We start from the raw sequence: 22,132 nt of genomic DNA on the forward strand, positions 1-22,132 counted from the left end.
GGAGCATCTCCTGTCAGCTGTTATCTTCAAAATGTTTCATACAGGATGTTAGAAAAATGTGGAATGCTTGATAGCTCTGTTTGCATTCAGTGCACATATTCTTTTAGTTTAACACGATTCTGCTGTGCTTCTTGTGAAAGGACACAAAAATAGTTTTTACTCATTTGACTTTAAAAAGAGTTAATTTGCTACTAATTTACTATGTAGTTAATTTACATTTCTTGCATCGGATTCTCAAAAATCATGGGCCAAGTTCATACCGCATATATAACTCTTTACTGTAAATCACAGTCCATTCATTATGTTTTCCATCCAGGCTTGCATGCGCTTCAGGCATCCTTCAGTCGTGCGGTACACTGTAACGGATTTTTGTAATTTGAACAGTATTTTACTGTAATATGTACATTATAATACTGTTAAATGTGCCAACAGTATATTACTGTAAATAGCAAAGGATTATGGGAAAATATAAGTTTAGTACTGTAATTATTCTCTACTGTAAATCGATTTACAGTAGCGACAATGCCCGCGAAAAAAACTGACCAATGACAACGGAGACTTCTTTTCAACGGTTTTTTTTTTTCGGTTGGTTGGGACAACGGAGGAAACACTCAACAAAAAGGTTAGTATTGTTTCTGTAATTATTTTATTTAAAACCGAGATATTTTCAAATGCAGTCACTTATTAACAGCAACCTAACAAGAACCAGTGTTGCAAATTGAGTGAGTTGTGAGGACAATATTCCTGTAGTCAAGACTTTTTTTCTGCCTGTTTGTCAAGGCCTGAGGTAATGTTACAATTGTTACTGCCCTTATCATTATGACAACTTCAACGGGGTGAATAAAGTTTACATTGACTGATATTTAGTGACACAGAAACAAAATAAGCTTTTTTTTAATGCGCCTCTGCCTCTTTAATGTAAATTAGCTAAGCAGGAGAACTCTGTGGAAACTTTACGTTAACAGCAAACTATCTTGAAGTACAAAAAGAAAACGTGAGGCAACACTAAAGACGGAGGTTGTATAACAGTATTTTGAAGTGAATATTTCGTTTTCATTTAGTTTTTTGCTGTTAGAACCGCGGAACGTCGGAGGTTTGGAGTTGCTTGGAGTTATTTTCTGGCGGTTACCGTCATCTGAAGAAACTGGTAAGCTAACAATAATTCAATGAGGAAAAGCTGGTGATTATTATAGCAACGTTGACTCTTATATTAAAACGTTAACATAATCTGAAAACTGTCATTTCTATCTTTAACATACTGTTTAAAAAAGCAGCAGTCAAGATGGTTGCGCAGTTTTGTGTGCGAACACTGCAAGTTATCTGTGCGAACGCATTACAGATTTTACCACCGTATCATAATGCATAGGAACCTGTCTAATTTTGGGTTCAATTGTGGTTTACCGACTTGTCCTTGTAGTTTTCAGATTCTGTCTGCACTAAAGTCACACATGCTTCGTAAGCACACACAACCAAATAAGGTTAACTGCAGACCTGCTCAAACGGATGCTGTGATTTGTCAGGTTGTGGGATGCGAGCATACTGTACATCCCCAAATTTTCCTAGCTTCTGCGACCATTTAAATTGGCATATAAGAGATGGGGAAAACGTTACCTGCCCCTTTCCCAATTTTGAAAAACATTTTCATGTAAAATCATCTTTCACATCTCACATAAGCAGAAAACACAGAGAATCTTTGGAGAACCCTGTAATAATAGATGCTGATGCATCAAACTGTAGACATGACAGTGACATCCATGATGACATTGTTGTGCATTCTGAGGTTGATGATAATTGCAATGATAAAGACGAGCATCCGACGAGCTGGATGGCGCCTTGAATGGCAGACACCGCCGTCGGTGTATGAATGAGTGAGTGGATGAGTGAATGTGAGGCAACTTGTAAAGCGCTTTGGATGGCCATGTGGTCTGTTGAAAGCGCTATATAAATGCAGTCCATTCACCATTTTAAAGAAACATTTTTGACAGAAGACATATTTCAAGAGGAATTTTAATTATGTGGCACCTGAACAGGTGTATCTAGGTAAAAATTCCAAAGGAAAGGACTGCTTTTTGCAGGATGTTTCAGTAAATGAGACCCTCAAAGCACTTTTGAGCCCTTGAGTCAGTCAAAGCACAGTACATTGATGCAAAGACACACAGATCAGATGACCCACATTTACTGGAGGATGTAAGAGATGGCAGGATTATAGTTTCTTAAGACATTTCTAAAAGACTATTACTGTTTTTGTATTCATATGTCATGCATTTGAGGTACACTTTAATTTTCATCATCATTTATGATCAAACTTCTATTTTGCAAGATAGGCAGACATAGATATCACAAAGTGACATATGCTTATAAAGCACATTGAGAAGTATTTTAAAACAAGATGCAAGTATGTTCTCTATATATGTAATTAATTTCTCCCAACCTTTTGTTAATTGCTCTACTTTTAGGTCACTGCAACTCCAGCAGATGCAGAGAGAAGCCTCTCTCTGCCCAGTACCCCAAGACTGATTGCACTTGGTAAGTCTGTTAAAAAGCTTTTTTGATACTATGGATGAGATTAAAGTTGGTCAACATCTACCAGCAGACAGATACCCGAGAGCTGACTGAATGTCTGCTCTTGTGTCAACACAACATGCATGCATCGCGGTGCTATTGTGAACACGTGTTGAAGATTAATATTTTGTAAATAAAGTGGTAAATTATGTTTAATTATTTTAGGCAGCAGCCAATCCAACCAGGCTGTACATCACAAGCTCTTATCCTAAAGCTTTTAGGCTGCATTTATTTGATCAGAAACACAGTCATATTTTTAAATATGATTGCAATTTAAAATAACTGTTTTGTATTTAAATATATTTTAAAATGTTATGTATTCCTTTTTTCATTACTCCATTCTTCAGTGTCACTTGATTCTTCAGAAATCTTTGTAATATCGTACCCTTGGAATTATAAGGTTCTATCTGACATTTTTGTCAAAATTTAGTTATTTACATATTTTTATTCTGTGGCCACTTCTTTACATTATATGATGTAGTTTTTTTAAGTTATGTACATTTTGGAACTTTTTATTTAGAAAATAAAAAGGTGCTTTCTACATGGAATGCAAAAAATTTAAAGCTCAATATCTCAAAACTGCTCAGAATGCAGAGAGAACCTTATAATTCCAAGGGGACGATATGTTGACTTTCTGCTCAAGAAACATTTAAATTAAAATTAATAACAATAATTTTAATTTGACGCATGTGAGACACTGCAAAAGACTTGAGTGTAGTAGTCATATGTATTTCTCTAGCACATTTTAAACAAGTAAAATATCCATTTTCAACTTTACATACACATTATGACATGACATTGTGTATGTGAGTGAGTGGCGTTCACACCAAATGCGAAAAGAGTGTCTGGCGCAAGTGATTTTCATGTAAAAGGGATAGTTCACTCAAAAATCTAAATTATGTAATAAATAACTTACCCTCATGTCATTCCAAACCCGTGAGACCTCCGTTTATCTTCAGAACACAGTTTAAGATATTTTAGATTTAATCCGAGAGCTCTCAGTCCCTCCATTGAAGCTGTGTGTATGGTCTACTGTCCATGTCCAGAAAGGTAAGAAAAACATCATCAAAGTAGTCCATGTGACATCAGAGGGTCAGTTAGAATATTCTGAAGCATCGAATATACATTTTGGTCCAAAAATAGCAAAAACTATGACTTTATTCAGCATTGTCTTCTCTTCCGTGTCTGTTGTGAGAAAGTTCAAATCAAAGCAGTTTGTGATATCCGGTTCGCAAACAAATCATTCGATGTAACCAGATCAGCAATCAGTTAGGACATTGCACAGTGCTCATTCAATAAATGCACAGCTAAACAGATTAGTTTTAAGTCTAGATTTAAATGTGACTAGTGTTTTAGCACATCTGATCTCTTCTGGAAGCTGATTCCAACTGCGGGCGGCATAGTAACTAAAGGCAGACTCCCCTTGTTTTGTGTGAACCCTTGGTATTTCTAACTGACTCGATCCTAATGATCTGACTGCTCTGTTAGGCTTCTATTCAGTGAGCATATCTGAAATATATTTCGGTCCTAGGTTATTTAGTTACTTATATACGAGTAAAAGTACTTAAAAATCAATCCTAAATGTAACTGGAAGCCAGTGTAAGGACCTGAGGACTGGTGTGATATGCTCAGATTTTCTGGTTCTACTCAGAATCCTTGCAGGTTTTGGATGAGCTGCAGCTGTCTAATGGTCTTTTTTTTCCCACTAAACTGCAGTGTTTTGAACTCTCTCACAACAGACACCGAAGAGAAGACAATGCTGAATAAAGTCGTAGTTTTTGCTATTTTTGGACCAAAAAGTATTTTTGATGCTTCAAAAAATTCTAACTGACCCTCTGATGTCACACGGACTACTTTGATGATGTTTTTCTTACCTTTCTGCTTCAATGGATAGACTGAGAGCTCTCTGCCTTAATCTAAAATATCTTAAACTGTGTTCCAAAGATAAACTGAGGTCTCACGGGTTTGGAACAAAATCAGGCTGAGTTATTAATTACATAATTTAAATTTTTGGGTGAACCATCCCTTTAAGTCAATGCAAAGACGCCATTTACGTGCATCTGGAGGTCCTGTGGCGCAAGGCGTTTAGCACGGTACGGACGCGAGAATGAGGCGAACTGAGCGTCTAGCGCGATATGTGCGAGTGATTCAAGGGTGAGAGCGTGAAGAGAGAAAGATAATTCTGATTAGTCCTGAGGAAATATCATGTTTAGGCTAAAAATAGGTTCAGTGCTTATCGCGGTTTGGAAAGAACCTGCATCTTGCAGTACATTTTAAACATGGAAATATAGCGATTTGGCAAGAAACGTTGATGGAGCAGCAAATAGGGTCAGTACACAGCAAAATTACAAAACATTGCAAAATTACAAAAAAAAATTTATGGAATTTATCACGTTTTGGAAAAGAGCTTTTCATATATAAATTTTGACTTGACTGACTTATAGGGTTGCCATCCGTCCCTTGAAATACGGAATCATCCCGCATTTGAGAATAAAATAGCGCGTCCCATTTTGAATCAATACTGGACGTGGTTTGTCCCGTATTTTCCGAGTTGTCTTCAATGCAGCATCTCATGCAAATCATCCCACCGGCATTCTGTGAAGACTCATCCTATTCTGCCCCTGATTGGGTAATACTCACTGCCATCATTGGATTGATTGGTTTGTTTCAGGTTCACAGCCAATCAGAGTCAGTGGAGGGCGGGTCTCTTGGCAGAGAGTCGATTTGAAAGAATGGTAGAAGCTGCTCCAGATTATTTTTTAAACACATTTTAAAGTTTTACCGATTTGTTTATTACGGTTAAGGTGTACAGTCAGACACATAAGCATTATTTTAATAAGAGATAAGAGAGATATATTTAATAATTAAAATACAGTGCCTATGTGAAGCAAATAAACAACTTAACTAATTTAAACGATTGCATTCTTCAATAGGCTACAGTACAATTAAGAATAGACTATATAAAATAGATTAACTTACCAATAATAAAAAGAAAATAACAATAATTGTGTGTTTTACATGAATTTAGACATGTTTGTTGATCAGTTATTTATTATGTGGTTTCACTGTTTGGATGGTGTTACTGTCTGCAAACAGTGACAAATATTTTATCCAATATCTGTGTTCACGCCACCTTATACAATTACTAAAGTTCATTAGCAATTAATATTTTTATGAAAACATGTTTTAAGTTGTGATTTACCCTTATTTTTCTGTATTGAAGGTGGCAACCCTACTGACGATTTAAGATTTAAAATCTCTTCAATACAAAAACATTCCCTGTGTGAGTTCCTGTGTTTAACACGAATGTCCACTCGATTGCTAATGTGACATTGATTTATACAACAGTTCAACAAACGAAAGGTATTAATATTAAGTGATGTTCATTTTAAACACAGTAATAGTCAGTATTTTTCGATACAAAAAATAGCTCCAACGAAAGCTACTGCAGAACAGCACCACACAGCAGTGTTTGTGAATGAATCTGCGGCTTTGAATAAATTAAGAGAGCCAATAATTCAATGATTCATTGATAATTACAGCCATTTGCTTCCTTACTGAATGAATGAATGCCTCACAAATAAAGATAGTGACTTGTTGCGACGTACTGGGGGTTTTAATTTAATATTTAAAGCATCACTTTGTTTTTACCATCATTGCATATTTCTCTATTGAATTTTTTATATTTTTTTATTTAAAGCATTATTTATTTTATAAAAGTATTTGTAAATGTAAAAAAAAGCAAATATTAGGAGCAAATATTGTCCCTTAGTGAAAAAGGTGTAACTGCAGAGAGGGGTTACGCAGATGGATGTTAAAAGCCTGAGGGGGTACTACTCTAAAAAGTTTGAGAACCAGAGCCTAGAGACATCACATCCCAGCATCAACATTCCCAATAAATTATCTAAATTCCCCTGTTATCTAAAACCACTGTTAATTTAAACAGAAAAGCAAAAATAGACTACTATGTTTGATTTGGCATGGCAGAAAGCACGCAAAGAGCTGTCTCTTTATAATCACTAAAAAGTGTCCCTCATTTTAATTGCAACCTCACAAAGGTTCATGATAATCTGTCTAATCTGTTCATAATCTGTCTACAATGTATAATTAATTATTTATTTATATAGTACATATTGCTTTTATTAACATAAAACTGCATACAGCACCATGTTATGACTGTTGGGAAATCAGTGGTTTGATAAATGTGTTTTTTCTTGTGCTTGCAGGTTCATTCTGAGAATAAACCCTGATGGCACCAAATGCCTAAATCACAAAATCAAAATCACAGATCAGCCGGGCATCTGGAAAAAGGGTGCAGAGAAAAATCGCCAGCCTGAATCCTCTTGTGACATCTTTCATCAGAGAGCTTGTTGAATTCGATTGGCCAAATTATTGAAAGAAAACACGACTAAAACATGTTTTTACTGTTTGATTTGTTCTGCTTTTCAGAATGTTTTTCAGAAATGTTTAGCCATGTTACAAATACACAGGATGAATTCAAACACATTTGTAGAATGTACTTTTTAAAGTAAATGTTAAATAATGAAATAGTTAAACAATGAAACAGCACATTTTAATGACAAATGTTCATGAGAACTTATGCATTTTTGGGGGAGTAAAAAACGTATAGTTTACAGCTAGTGGTTTTTCATTCGTTAAACATCAGTTACACCTGTTGTTAATTTCATTAATTGGTTCGTCTTTTTATACTCTGTGTTTGGTTTTGTTGCTTTGTTTCCTGAGTATTTTGAGTTCTATATTAAATAAAACTTTGACTGTTGTGATTAGATCAGTTTCATCCAACTTTATTGCAACCTTACCAGTGACATGTAGATTAAAATTTTATTAATTTTGTAACAATAAAGCAAATGAAGCTAGACCCAAATATACAAAAAAAGTCTCAGTAATATGAAATCAATTCTAGTACTGTAAATAAAAATACAGTACTTGTACTGTAAATAATAATACAATATACAGTATTATTACTGCATATTAAAATACAGTACTTGTACTGTAATTGAAAAATACAGTACTCATACTGTAAATAGTAATACAGTATGCATTATTATTACTGTACATGGAATTACAGTAATGATACTGTAAACTATTTTACAGTAAGTTACTGGCATCCAGCTGCCAGTAAGTTACTGTAAAATTTACAGCAACCTTTTTACAGTGTAGGCTTTGCTGTGTTTACTTGTTTTCTTCATTTTCAAGCATAAACATCCTAGGGGAAGCATCGCCAAGCATGTCCCGAAAAAAAAAGAGACCAAGAGAGAGAGATAAGATGATGGTGTGGTATGGTAGTATTTTCACAAACCCTCATTTTAATCCATGTAGCTTTCAAATCAAATATGCACATAGTTATGGCTCTCAGAGACAAGTGAGCAACACTGAGTGTGAAGTGTTTTGTTCCTTTACCCACTCCAGCTTCCACCTGGATGATTTAGAAATAAATAATTGATGGGTCTTTTAACTGACCCGCTGTACCTTTGACTTCACACTCCTCTCCTTCATCATAAAGAAGGTCTACTCCAGTAGGTCACTAAACATCATTAGTTTGGATTTTTCATTCCTTTTTGGTGCTTTTTCTGTGTCTTGTATTTGCAGTGCTTTGCTTCTTTTAGGGTCAAGTTGGAAGTGAATACAGACCTGGGTTTCCATTTGAACTTCCTAGATGATTCAATTCAGTTCAATTTAGTTGCACTGCATTTTTATCAATACACGTTATTCCAAAGCATCTTTATAGAAAATAAGGAAAATGATCTGTCTATCTGTCAGTTACAATTTTACTGTGGGGGGGGGGGGGGTCTATTCCATTTAAATGTACAGATGAGGAGATGAATCACTTCTGACTGGATTAACTTAACATGTTACCATCCATATCCTGTTTTACTCGGTTTTAACAATGGGCTTGCTTCCCTTGTTAAAAGTATTGAGTAAAGCAGTGATCCTCAAATCTGGCTCGCGAGATCCACTTTCCTGCGAAGTTTAGCTCTAACCCTAATCAAACACGCATGAGTTTGCTAATCAGTGTCTTCAAGATCATTAGAAAATCACAGGCAGGTGTGTTTAATTGGAGTCGGAGCTAAACTCTGCAGGAAACTGGATCTCGCGAGCCAGATTTGAGGATCACTGGAGTAAAGCATCAGTGTAATGGTAACTATAAATCTGCTATAACTTCTTCAGTTTGAGTTCTGCTTAATATAATCAGTTACTGAGTTCACATCATTTTTTCCATTAAGTGTAATGAACTTTCAGCAAATTTTTGAGTGAAGTGACCTTATTTCATGTAATAAATTTGACTCTTAGGTTTACAGTGTGTGTGAGTAATGTACTCCTTAATTTGCTTAATGAAAGCATACTTTGAGATTGCATTGCCAAACATGTTTCTAATTCATTATTTTCAGTGTGTTTATTTAGCGCAGCAAGTAATTTGCGTGCGATGTATCTGGTAACCATGATATTTCATGCGCATACTGCTGATCCATAAGTAAAATCACTTTAATATTGAGTTATACGGAGTGTGAATTTGTAGGTTTATTATTGAAAAGCTATATGTTTGAATGTGTGTCCTACCAAATCAACACCAACCCCAAAAATCTCAAATGTCAAGCTCATGGAGTAAAGGCTGTTCACTCATTTCTGTTTGAGACAGTAAGAGCAGCGATACACTGTCTGAACCGACATGTGCTACTGATCTCCAAATGCTCCACTGAGTTTGTGTTTTTATTGATTTCCTATAAAGCAGCATTGAGCTCTCAAGGACAGGAGAAGTGAACGTGTTTGTCTGCAGGTTTTGACCAGGTACTGATGGGGTTCAGCTTCAGAGGAGCACAATGGGACTGGGGAAGCAAAACGTATTATTATTGCATTATTGTAGGAGTCTTATGCAGCTTAAGGAATCACAATAGCAGAGATGTTTTTGGGTGCAGTGTCCTGACATGAGAATGAATCCCACGCATTTTAGTTTGAATTACGTCATACAGAACTTTTCGGAACTTTTTCTGTCTTTCCTAATTTATGTTTCCAAAGGAAGGTCTTCCTTGTTGCTTTCACTCTCGTTTGCTCTTCAATACACTGTGATGTAAAACAGCATGATTCTCTATTTAAGGGTTGGGAAACATGATTCAGTCATTTTTTATACTTTCAAGAGAAATCGTTTCCTTTCCTCCTTTTTTCCCTAAAGGTTGAACCATCGATACCTCCACAGTGCTTGAAGGGAAGCATTTGTGAAATTGAAAAGAGAATCATGCTGAGCTTTTGTTAGCAAGCACACTGCAAAATACAGACAGAAACACTCTCTCCAAAAGAAAATTTGCAGCCATTATTACACGTGTGGAGTGCAGATAGTAAGTCCTCTGAGAAAACCTTTCATGGTGGTTTCTATACACTCTGTGGTTCTATAGAAGAAGTGTTCAAAATGGCCCATTAATCGTTACACTGTGGACATTTTCAGAGAGGTGAAAGTCATTTAAGGCCAGCAGAAATTAGGAGTATTCCAGGGATCAGACTGTTCTTTACTAAAAAGATTACTAGCCTTTCATCAGTGCTGGAACACAAGTAACCATCTCAAACAGTGTTCTCATATTTTTTTTTTTTTTACAATAAATATAAATTGCAGTACGGAGTCATTCAGATGCTCCACGAAGAGTTGACTTATCGTTGGCAAATTATGATTATCTGCAGCTGATGAATAAAACTGAATCGGTTTCAGACTCTCAGACTTGTGATTTATTTGCAAAACTGGCAATACTATTTCAGGTTTTAAACGTCTTATAGAAAACAGATATGACTTGATACAAGGATTGCTTCAATTGTCCTCATTTGTATGTCGCCTTGGATAAGATTGTCTGCTAAGTGACTAAATGTAGGCCTAAATGTAAATGGATTCATCAAAAATACAGTACTGGGGAACAGTAGTATATCATTGAGTCTCGTGCCTTAGTAAATAGGATCTAGTGATTCTTCACTATGGTGTGAGATATGAGTATTTCTTCAACTATGAAAATATATATCAATTAAAATGTATATGAAATACATTTATTTCATTCTAAGTACACTACAAATACATTTACAGTACGTTTATGTGCCTAATACCTAATAAAACACCCTGCAATTGTACTTTTGGTGGTATACTTGAAGTTTGTTAAATTGTTACAATCAATTCTGTGCTTAATGCACCTTAATTGTGCGGAAGTAGTGCTGAAGTCACACTAAAGATATACTGAAGTATATTTGATTTTGATAAAGTTGAACTATCCTATACTTCAGGTACACTTTAAATCATGCATTAAAAGACTGATGTTATTTGAGGTTCACACAATCCTCATCTAACAGTGACAAATCTCAAGGGATATGTCAGTAAATGCTAAAATATTTAAACTATACTTAGTATGAAATAAATCTATCTTAAATACATTACTTTTTTTACTAGGGTATGGACTTTTTTACAGTTAATATGGATACATTTTTCACAATGTCATTTCTACCACATCTTAAATGAATATTTAATAGCATTCTGTTGTGGAAAGGACAGTAATGAATATTACATTTTGAACTTTTTCCCGTGGTCTCATAGGAAATATCTGCCTCTACATTTCTGCAATACTGTTATTAAGTACCTTACTGCACGTCTCGAGGCAGTTTCAAGTAAAACATCTAGTGAGTGGCACTAAAAAGCAGGTTCAATACGTGATCATGGTATGTTTTTGTTTTGAGTGGATGGATTGTAATTTGTTTTTTTTTAAGATTTAAAGTCTGGGTTTTTGCACATGGGTAAAACTTTATCTTGAAACACATCATATAATCTATTTAAAAGAATATTTGATGGATGGATGGATGGATGTTTCCATTAAAGTAATTTTTATGTTGTTTTCATCCAGCAAATATTTCAGTGTCTCCAATTTAATTGAATTACTAATGCAATAAGCCATGAAAAAGTATTTCACCATGGTTAAGAGGTGTTGCTATGATACAAAGTGAGGTGGCTCCAGTGGCTTAATGCAGTGCAATAGAAATATAATAAAAGAAATGGATGTTCAATAAATAACTGCATTTATATTAATAATAAGCACAATAAACAATTCATGCACTAAGTAATACAGATCATTACCATAAATATAGCTGTTTACAGCTGCCAAGCAAGCACTGTAGCCATTTTAATTGCTTGGAGCAATGAGGATCATTAATAACTCTATTTGAGTATAGTAATGATAAGAACATTATCCTTTGCCTAATTATCCATCCTGTACCTATTTTTTCAAATTCTCAATTTCTCATTCCATGTCTAAATATATGTATGTTGTTTTAATCCTTTTTTCTTCCAAATTCATCCCGAGATGGAGTTAAGCTATCTTCTCCTCGCACCAGCAGTCTATTGATTTTGCCCTGGTCTGACTTCAGGGAGGATTTTCTCGTTGAGATAATATAGTAGTGATATCACCTGAAATCTCCTGCCACTGCTAAGGGGCCAAATCCTTATCTCTTCAGACAGGGAGTCTGACTTTGCCAACTCCGAGGTGGCCTGTCACTCTCCTGACCTACCAAAGGTCTTCACTTTTTCTCACAGGCTTTGCCACAGCACTGGGGCTTGCGAATAGTTCAGATAATAATGAAAGAGCTATACAGTCTAACGGTTATCTAACCAAGACCGTTTGCACTTGAAAATGCAGTTAATAGGGGGGAGACAACAGCCACTTAATGTGAAAGTGCTGTCAGCGCAAGCACCCAATCAGAATTCTATTGCAATTCCAGTTTCCTTGGAAACATTTGAGTATGCAGTAATCCTGGGATCCTGGGATGGTGTGTGACGTAGAGTTAAAGTGACATGTCTTGTTGGACTCCATAAAGCACCTTTCAGCGTATGAATATTAATGAAGCTTACTGTATAATGCTGCAGTGAATCCACCGTGGATATCTCTGTAAAACAGGAGTGAGAACTGGAATCATCCATTACTAATGCGCTCGCTGTGCGCCGGACAAAGAGAATTTCTAACGTGCTCCAGTCCTTCAGCAAACCCAGAGGTATCTGCAAGGTTCTCCCCACCTTAGCCTGAGGTTTTATTTTAAGAGAGAGTCTGAGAAGCATTCTTCAATTCTTGTCATTATTTCAAAATCTAGATGCTATCTAGATGCTTCACTGTGTTTAAGAATTCGCTGAAGCTGACAGTTGGACAAATATGTGGTAAACAGTTTTCTTTAGAGCTGTTTTGCTGTGTAGATTGCAAGGTAATGTTATTTCTCAAGTGTCCCCCTGCACTTTTTTTTTTTGTTTATTTCTACAGTAGGTAACCAACCTGCTGCAAAACATCAATAAACATGTTTTATGGCATATATATCTGTATGAATCAGCAAGGCCATGGACATTTTTCTGCATTATGAGAAATAGAGTGAAAAAAGGGAGAGGGAGCGAGGATATATTTTCTGTCAGACAGAGTTCAGTGAATATTCTTCTGAATCTCTGCATGAGGCTAATCTAACACTGCTGTATTTTTATAATGAGGACCAAAACAGAGCAGGGCAAGTGTTAATAGGAGTCCAAGAGATTTGATTTTATTTGCATTGTTATGATATTAAAGTAGAATGTCACCAAGAGCACTTTCAGTTGTTAAATATAGATCTTCCTGTTCAAGTTAAAACCTGTTATATATATATATATATATATATATATATATATATATATATATATATATATATATATATATATATATATATATATATATATATATATATACACACACATATATATATCTATATATATATATATATATATATATATATATATATATATATATATATATATATTTTTTTTTTTTTTTTTTTTTTTTATTCCACAGTAAAAAGAAAGTCATAAAGGTTTTTGAACGACATGAGGGTGAGCAATTGAGGACAGAGTTTTAATTTTGGGGTAAATTATCCCATTTACTCTGAAAGAGGCACATTGTAAATGCCCATTATTAGAGCATCATGGGTAGGTTGTCTACATCCAGGCTGTGCACCACAAAGGCATCTAGCTGAGCTTGCAAGCCCGTACATCAGCAGCTGACATCTACGTTGAGAAGCCATTACAGAAGCCGGGTAGATTTACATCTGTCTCTGTGTGTGTGTGAATTTGCTTTTTATTGAGTGTCCCGCCTGTCCTGGACACTGCCTGTGAATTGCAGAGGTTTGTCAGTAAACCTGTCAGGGTTTACATTTTCAGAATGGCTCACTGTGCACTCTATCTGACGATTTCAGCCATTTTATTTCCTCGTCCTATAGAGGGATGTTTCTGATCAGATAGGGCATCCATCATGGGAGAACACAGATGGTAGAGTGCTGCACGACACCACACAAAAGCACTCAATGGAGTTACGAGGAAAAAACATGGCCGTATTCCCTTTGAGTCTGCTGCCCAGTGTTTTTTCTTTTTTTTTTTATGAAAGAAATCAAACAGATCCTCACCTGGATTGAGATCAGTCATCGCTGGAGTGTGAACTGAGAGGGTCTCAGTGGGGAAATCACTGCAGGACTCTGCAGAAATAATCAATCTCCCTCAGAGCTTTTCCTGTGCCTTAATAGGCACATTCACTGTGTTAAATGCCCTGCTCATGTGTTGTAACTGCCTAATTCAAACATATAACTGCCCTATTCACTGTACTAACTATACCATGCTGTGTCTTAACAGCCAGTAGGGTTTTAAGTTAAACCAGCCAGCTGCTCTCAATTTGTCTCTCTCTTTTGTTTGACTCTTTTCCTCTCTATCTTCCCTCCTTCATTTCTTCCAGTCTGTCTTCAGGCACATCTGACTGCTCAGAAGGCAGTTTTTGATTGGAACTCTTCCCATTATGCAGGAAGTCAGTTAATCATTTGCTGTAGTAAAAAAGTGGAGTGGGTAATCGGGTCTCACGTGCTCTTCTATCCAGCCGTGTTGCACAACAACATTCATTCATCAGGCCATTTTTTTTTTTTGGCTCTTGGCAGCAGTTCAAACCTATGTGGTCTCCCACAGTCTGCCTGGTTTTATTCTGTCATACAGCAAATTCAGATGACCTTTTCACTTTAGTTTGACAGGTTGATGGATGGTCTTTACAGGCAAATTATGTGGAAAGCAGGGGTGTAGCAGCTATTATAACTTTTAGAAATGTTAAAGGGAAAAAGCCAGTTTATTTTAAAATATTCATTTTGCTTAGCTGTGCTTGGGGGAAATTTTTTTTATCATTGTTATATGAAATAATATTAGAAAGTGATAGACATTTTTTTCCATAAATGAAAAAACTATACACTATGTACTCAGCAATCTAGTGTTTGAAATTTGAAGTGTCCAACATTAAACACATTTAGTTTTTTTTTCATCCAGGTATATAAAAGGCATTTTTTTCTAGTTAAAATTGTCAGTGGAATTTTCACTACTCAAGCTATTTATGCTACTGGTCATAATGGCTTAGAATAGTGCATTTAACTTGGCTCGCTAGCTTAGCACAGTGCTAGGGTGACCATATGTGCAATTTATATGGAACACGACCAGGCCAGGATTTTGATATTGCCTAAAACATCCAAAGTACTTTGACTCATAAAATGCAGGTATTGTACATAATCGACCAGTTGTGAAGCATGAGAAGGTCAAATCTGCAGAAAACGATCAAAACGATGCAGATACGCTCACGTGTCTGTTTTGAAGCACGCTGCGCACCGATAATGGTGCACAAGAGTGATTCGAATGCATAAGGAGCCATCTGCTCTGCTCTCTGTCGCTCTCGTGAATGTCACACAACGATCAATCTGCAAAATGCAGACAGACAAAACCTGGATATTTTTGGCAATATAGAAATCCTGGCAAGGACGTCTCCCATAAAAATGGCCCGTATGGTCAGCCTTCATAGTGCTGACTGGTAAATTCATGTTTTTTTTTTTTTTTTTTTTTTTTACATGTTGCATGGTTAAACCATACATTTCCCTTCATTGTGTTATCTGTTAGCCTTGGTAATATTTTTACATATCACAGTAAAAAAACTAAAAACGATCAAATAGTTAGCAGACAAATTTAGCCTACTTGCTTAGCACAGCACTCAATTCCCTAGAACAAGGCAGCAAGAGATAAGGTGCCGCTTAAAACAGTGATTTTAATACAAAGCAGAAGCCTCTGCCGGTCTTATGCTGTGTTCCATTTACCTTGGAAGTTGGATGTTGGAGCCTGGAATGATCCCGGGGAAGTAGCCATTGATAAAAACGGAAGAAAAAAAATGGTGTTTTGCACAGAAGAGCCCAAACTATCATTTCCAAAGATAATGGTGCTAATAAATAATAGAGTTTCCGAATCTGAACTCTGACTTGAGGGGGGCACATTTCATGACGACAGCTGATTCAGCCTACACTGGACAGAGTGCAACAAGAGGGCTCATTTCCTCCACCAAAAAGTCTGTTCAACTGGTTTGGATGCCAAAGGAAGTAGGGGAGTTAATGCTTGTCTGAGGAAGATTGACTTTCTTCATTTCCATGATACGGGCAATTTGCATGTGAGAGTTTCACTAGATTCCAACTCCTCAGAAGCCACAGATGAGAGGAAACTTGATGAGAGACTCGCTGCTATCTCTGCAGACTCTAGACTTGGAACTCCAATCTGGTGATAATGTCACAGTTAACTGTGGTGTAAAATAAAACAATTTTACATACTAAATTAGTCTGAAATTATCTGTGGTCTATCACAAGTATTTCTTGTAACATCTGATTATTTTAATGATCGATTAATCTATTGGTTATTTTTTACATTCAATTTATTTACTCTAGTTAAAAAAAACATACTAAAATGTATAACTGATAAATACATTAATGCATTACATGCAGATTGACTTACTTTTTAAATCAACATAATCTATGTAGTTAATACGTCCTTTCAGCCCTAAATCTTTGCAAATTTAGTGTTACAGCTATACATGTATACTACAGTCAGTCTTCAAAAGGAATATCTCATCCTCATATTCTGCCTTGATGTTCATAATAACAGTATTTGAAGCCTTTTAAATATTCGACAGTTGCCCTCTGCCAAGGCTGTGGTTGACAAGTCTATATCCAGAAAAAATAGAATAAAGTAGGTTCTGTATCTCGGTCTGAGAAATAATGAGCTACAGTTCCTCCTATCAGCAAGAATCTGTCAGCCAGCTCAGATCGCTGTCACTCACTCATCAGAGAGAACTTGTGGTTCGTTCATAGGGTCTCATCCCTGGGGGTTCACACAGTCTGTCCGTGTTTGTCTGTTGGCTGATTTATGTTTCACTTTCTTGGTGCGCGGGTCTCAAGTGAGGGCAGAGGACAGGGTCTGTCCCGTCAGTCACGGCCCGTCAGTTTTAAATTTTAAACACAAGTCTCTGTTTACTTACACTGTGCTCCTATAAAATGCCTTTGAAATTCATAAGGGAGAGGGGAATGAGGTGGCACAGCACATTAAAAATTAGCCATGCTTAGAGCAGGAGAACATCTTCTAGTAATGCAGGGGCTTATAGAATCACAACATCTGTGCTTTTTACTGATGTTGTTCTAGGCAAGAGTGTGTGCATGTTGGTCTGTTGGTGAAAAGCTATTTGTTGATTTTAGCTATTTTATCATTTAAAAAATACATTTAAAATTGTTTCAATTTTAAATACATATATACTTACATATACAATACTTATTATAGCCTTCTTGTTGAAAAAATTCTTATTAAACTTATGATAGATGAGCACCTATTGTTCCATATTTTTTGCATTGTTGCAGGTATATTACTCCCTGCTTAAATTGTTGCCTTCTGATAAATGTATCATTGAATCATTCATTCAGATGATTCATTCAGGAACAAAACACCTCCAGGGTTGCTTCAAGATAGCCCATTATTCAATTTTTAAAAGGTTTTAAAATATCAGTGGTACCGAGTACCCAGTCAACCTGTTTCATGATCCGCTATCCAAAAGGACGCTATCTTCATAAAAGGACTGAGACGTGGTGACACCAAAAGGAGGAAACACACAAAACTAACAAAACAGTTTAAAGACAGACATCCAGATCAAATGAAAGAGGTAAGTTTCATTGTGTTTCCCAAACATTGGTTTATTTGTGTCAGCCTGCCACAATATCAAAACTGACCGCCACAAATATATTTTCCAAAAGGCTTTGACTTCGTTGAATAAACATGAGCACTGCACGTGTGTCAAAGTCGAAACCCAGTGCGGGTGTTTTTATATCACTGTATCTCTGAAGGAAACCGACTGTCTTGAGAAATTTATGGATTTCATTTTCATTTCATCTTGCCTGTAATGCCTGATAAAGTAGCATTTGTGAGCGCAGTGCTTATTTGATTACAGCTGTTACTGGAGAAGCCTCTATCTCGCTATCTCTATCTATCCCGCTCAGTCTCAGTTGCATTGCTGTCTATGCAGGGTAAGAAAGCTCTCGGATTTCATCAAAAATAATTTGTGTTCTGTAGATGAATGAACGAAGTTATAAGAAATTTCATGTTACTAAAACAATGATGTATTTATATAGATGGTCATCTTTTAGTAAATGTATTTAAATGCAGAACATCATTTTTGTTTAGATAGTAATTTAGATCGTCATGGAAAATGATGTACCTGACTAAGGAACATCTGCAACTCTTATTACAGTCAGCCTGTGGGTTTTTCTTCACTCCTCAATACAGCACCTGCTTCTGCACTGCAGATATTCCTCAAGACTTCTTCTAACTGAAAAACATGTGCTTCTGTAGCACTGCTACAGTACTTGCTTTCCATTTGATATGCTGGATTAGGCAGTGATCCATTAAATTCCAGCCATGACAGAGCTGTGTGAAAAAGATGAGACACATCTTCAGCTGAAGGACTCATGATGAAGGACTCTCCGGGTCTCTGAGAGAGTCATGAGAGACAATGATGGGCTGGAGTTTTACATTCACACTGTATCCAAAGCAACAGACACTCTTTCTCACAGTGCCTCCAGGACTTATCCGGTCTAGCATTTTAGACTTTGTGCGTGTTTGTCTGTATGTGTGTGTGCGTAGGCGACTGCGTAGGTGGGTTGGTACAAAGTGCAGCGGTCAACTTCCATCGAACCAGTAGGTCAGGGAAAAAAAACTCCAGACATTCCCACTAGAGCGTTTTATAATGTATTCTGCACCTCAATAAGAACATTTGCTTGTATTTTTGAAGTCTAAAGTCACTTCAAAAGGGCAGACAGGGAGTTCACAGGAGAGCAGGAAACAATTTCAGACAGCCTTTCTCCTGTGGCTTTTCTTGCGAATGCAGACTGCAATAACTAACCTCAGTATCTAAATCACAGATTTAGTGTTGCATTACTGTGTCCCTATACTTAATGTTTTAGGGATTTACATTAATGACATTTTGCTTTTAGAACTATGTTGTTAATTCAATTCAGTGTGTATGTGTGTGTGTTTACTGTGTTATTGTACAATTATACTGTACAATTATATAATTAGGGTTTGATTTTCATATACATTAACAGTTTATTTTACCATATATTGGTAAATTACTTTTCAGAATGGTTAAAATAATGCAATAATAGGTAAATATAGGAGAAGAAATACTGTGAAAATATGGAATGTAGACAACGTAAGGCTTATTAATATTACCATCTGAACATTCTGGCTTGAAAGCCCAGTGTTGATGCACAGTGAACTTTTCCCCTGCATTGTCCTTTCCATTTATTTATATAACCATACTCTGATGGCTCCATGGTAACCGGTGTGAATGGCTGCATGGTGTGAATTAAGTCTGAAGTCATTATGGAAGTAATTAGCGAGAATGTGTGTGTGTGTGTGTACGGGTGGAGCTGGAAGCCCTCTGTCTCATTCTGTCTTGTCTACTTCTAAGCATTCTAAGATTTCTACTTCCAGGTTTTGCCATCTGTTAAGGGACATAGGTGAACGTGAAAAAATAAAATTAATTAGAAAATAAAAAAGTGGGAAATTTGGAGTGAAAATCACTGGTTCATGTAGTGGCTTTAACTTGGTTAGTAACATTCCTGTTGTATTTAACTTGAAATGCTTGTTGTCAGAATGACTAGACTAGACGATGGCAGTTCTTTATGCAATGAAGTTGGCTTTTGTGACATAAAACTGTAAATTTGCTTGCATGATTTGCATTTAGAAAAGTCCATATCTGCAGATTATTCATTTCATTATGGCACTTTCTTAGAGAGTGGTGTCTTCTAATAGACAGGTTTGAGAGATACGTGGCAATGTTGGCTTTTCCAAATGGCAGTCAGATCAGGAATAGCTTATCCCCTGACTTTGTCAATATTTGCATGGGTAAATAATTAATGAATTGTGATCATTCTCAGTCTTCTCATCTACAAAAAAAAAAAAATCTTCAGGGTTTGGAAGGTTTCTTTTATGAATTATCTTCTCCCATGTATGTTGGGACATAAATAAAAACAAAATAAAGCTGTTACACCCTGTTTTGATTGTCAGGCCTAAAATGTTATATTTGTGTCTCCAGCTGTTCCTTGTGTGGATTACCCTTTCTGTGGATTGATTTAAACACTGTTACTTTTATCTTCATCTCTGCATCCTTCCCTTTAGCACAGCCATGACAAAAGCAAAGTTAAAATATTTTTGTAGTTATGTAGTTTCAAACACATAAACTGAGTTTGTAATCCTCTTTTAGAAAACTCAACAGTTTCAAAATAATGACATCAAAAGATGCTGAGTGGTAAAAAGTGTTTATTATTTTTTTTATTTCATTTTTTAATGTTATTAAAAGATTATGCCAAAATGATTAAGGCTTTATTTCACCCTTTATTACACCCTTTTTTACATTTTGGGTAAAAAATATGATAATTGAGGAATTTATAAGAAAATAAAAAGAAGAAATAAGTTTAAAGCTTAACAGCTCTACTGTAGGTGTTAATTGTTGTGCAGGCTGACATGTTAATTAGCAATTTTTTCTTTTGTTCTGCCTTTGTTTATATGTGATGCTACTCACTATTCAATGCTGGTGAGAAAATTTGCACCTTTAATGGCATTGTAACAAAATACCCACAAATATGCGTCTCTCCTCATGAATATTCCTGGGAAGATTTGTATTTTAATAAGTTTAGTTACGTGACTGACATCTGGGATCACAATATCAACACAGAATATGCAAAAAAAAGAAGGAAAAAGTCGCCTGATTTATTCCTCTCCCCGGCACACGAACAGTGGCTCCTTGGCTTCAAATAGACTTGGCTTATAGAGGATGGCTGTAAAGGTCAGCCGCTGTTAATGAGCTAAGTCTAGCTTATTGTCTCTAAACATCAGGGTATTCGTCTTCGAGATGAATCTGTGTAGCTGAGAGACAAAGATTACATACTTTCCACATTCACCTTAATGTTTAAATTAACAGCTACATTCCGCAAGTGGATTCCCAACATGCCTACTTGTTTCTAAGGCCAGTTGCAGCAGGTGACTAATTAGCACTAATAAAACATCTGTAATTTAGACATTTAAAGTCTGAATGCAGAACTCTGCAGTTGGCGACGCAGCGTTCCTGTAGTCTGTTTATTGTTTTCTTTCTCTAAATGCACACTGAATATGTTCTTGCTGTAAATGATGTGCTAAGGTTGAGTAATTTTATGTTTCCCACATTCAATTTTAGAGTTCTATAAGTGTTTCCATTCAGAGGTGCTTTCATTGCACTATGATACTAACATTTCTTTTGAAAACACTATACTTATTCCATTTCCTTCTCTCGTTCACCCACACACAGAAAACACACTTTCTGTTCCACGAGTTGCTCTTTACCTCAGCATGGTGACACCTCGTGTAAATCCTCTGTTGTTCTTTCTGACTGGCCCTGTTATTCATCACTCAAATTCATTTGCGAGCCTTGAGGTGTGTGTATGTGAAGGGAAGGATGATGTGCGTCCGCACACACAACGATATGTGTGCACTGATGGAACGAGACAGGTCTTGTTGCTGTCTCTGTCGGCTATGCTCGCCTCCTCTCAGTCCCTAATCCCTCAGTGTAACAGTCATCTCTGAGCTCCGAGCCCCTCAGAACTGTCAATATCCAGACCAGAAAATCTCACTTCTTGATCTCTGCTCTCTTACTGCCATAGACAGACTTATAAGCCCCACGATGTGCTTGGCATGAAGATACGCTACTTGCCACTCAAACCCCACCCAGCTTGATGCAAGATGTCATTTCAGGGCTTGGGGGAAAATAACAACATGTGGAAAAAAAAAAAATGGTAGTCTATATTGTAAAGATTTTTCTTTTTGCAGAAATATTTCTGGTTTTATTCACATTGAGGTTACATTTATTTGATCAAAATAAAAACAAAAATGCTATGAAATACTGCAGTTTAAAATAACTGTTTTCTATATAAATGTATTTTAAAATGTGATTTATTCCTGTGGAGGTATTCCTCCAAGTGAAATACTTTTTCAGGATTCTGTGATGAACAGAAAGTTCAAAATAACAGTGTTTATTAGAAATATACATATTTTATAGCAATGTAAATTCTGAAGTTGAAATGTTAATTGTCACTTTTAAGCAATTAAATGCATTCTTGCTAAAAAAGTAAATAAATAAATCTTACAGACCCCAAATAAGTCAACACTAAG

General features: G+C 36.1%; 1 protein-coding gene and 1 long non-coding RNA gene across 2 annotated transcripts in view; both read left to right on the plus strand.

Moving 5' to 3' along the window:
• The window catches only part of galntl6 (polypeptide N-acetylgalactosaminyltransferase like 6), a 203,812-nt gene that overhangs the window by 120,162 nt on the left and 61,518 nt on the right, over positions 1–22,132 (plus strand). The window lies entirely within an intron of this gene.
• Positions 425–7,332, plus strand: LOC127949132 (uncharacterized). The gene is made up of 3 exons (XR_008152254.1): positions 425–1,147; positions 2,457–2,526; positions 6,789–7,332. It is a non-coding gene; the product is annotated as an uncharacterized LOC127949132 (long non-coding RNA).

This window comes from Carassius gibelio, chromosome B1, assembly GCF_023724105.1.
Source record: "Carassius gibelio isolate Cgi1373 ecotype wild population from Czech Republic chromosome B1, carGib1.2-hapl.c, whole genome shotgun sequence".
NCBI classification, from domain to species: Eukaryota; Metazoa; Chordata; class Actinopteri; order Cypriniformes; family Cyprinidae; genus Carassius; species Carassius gibelio.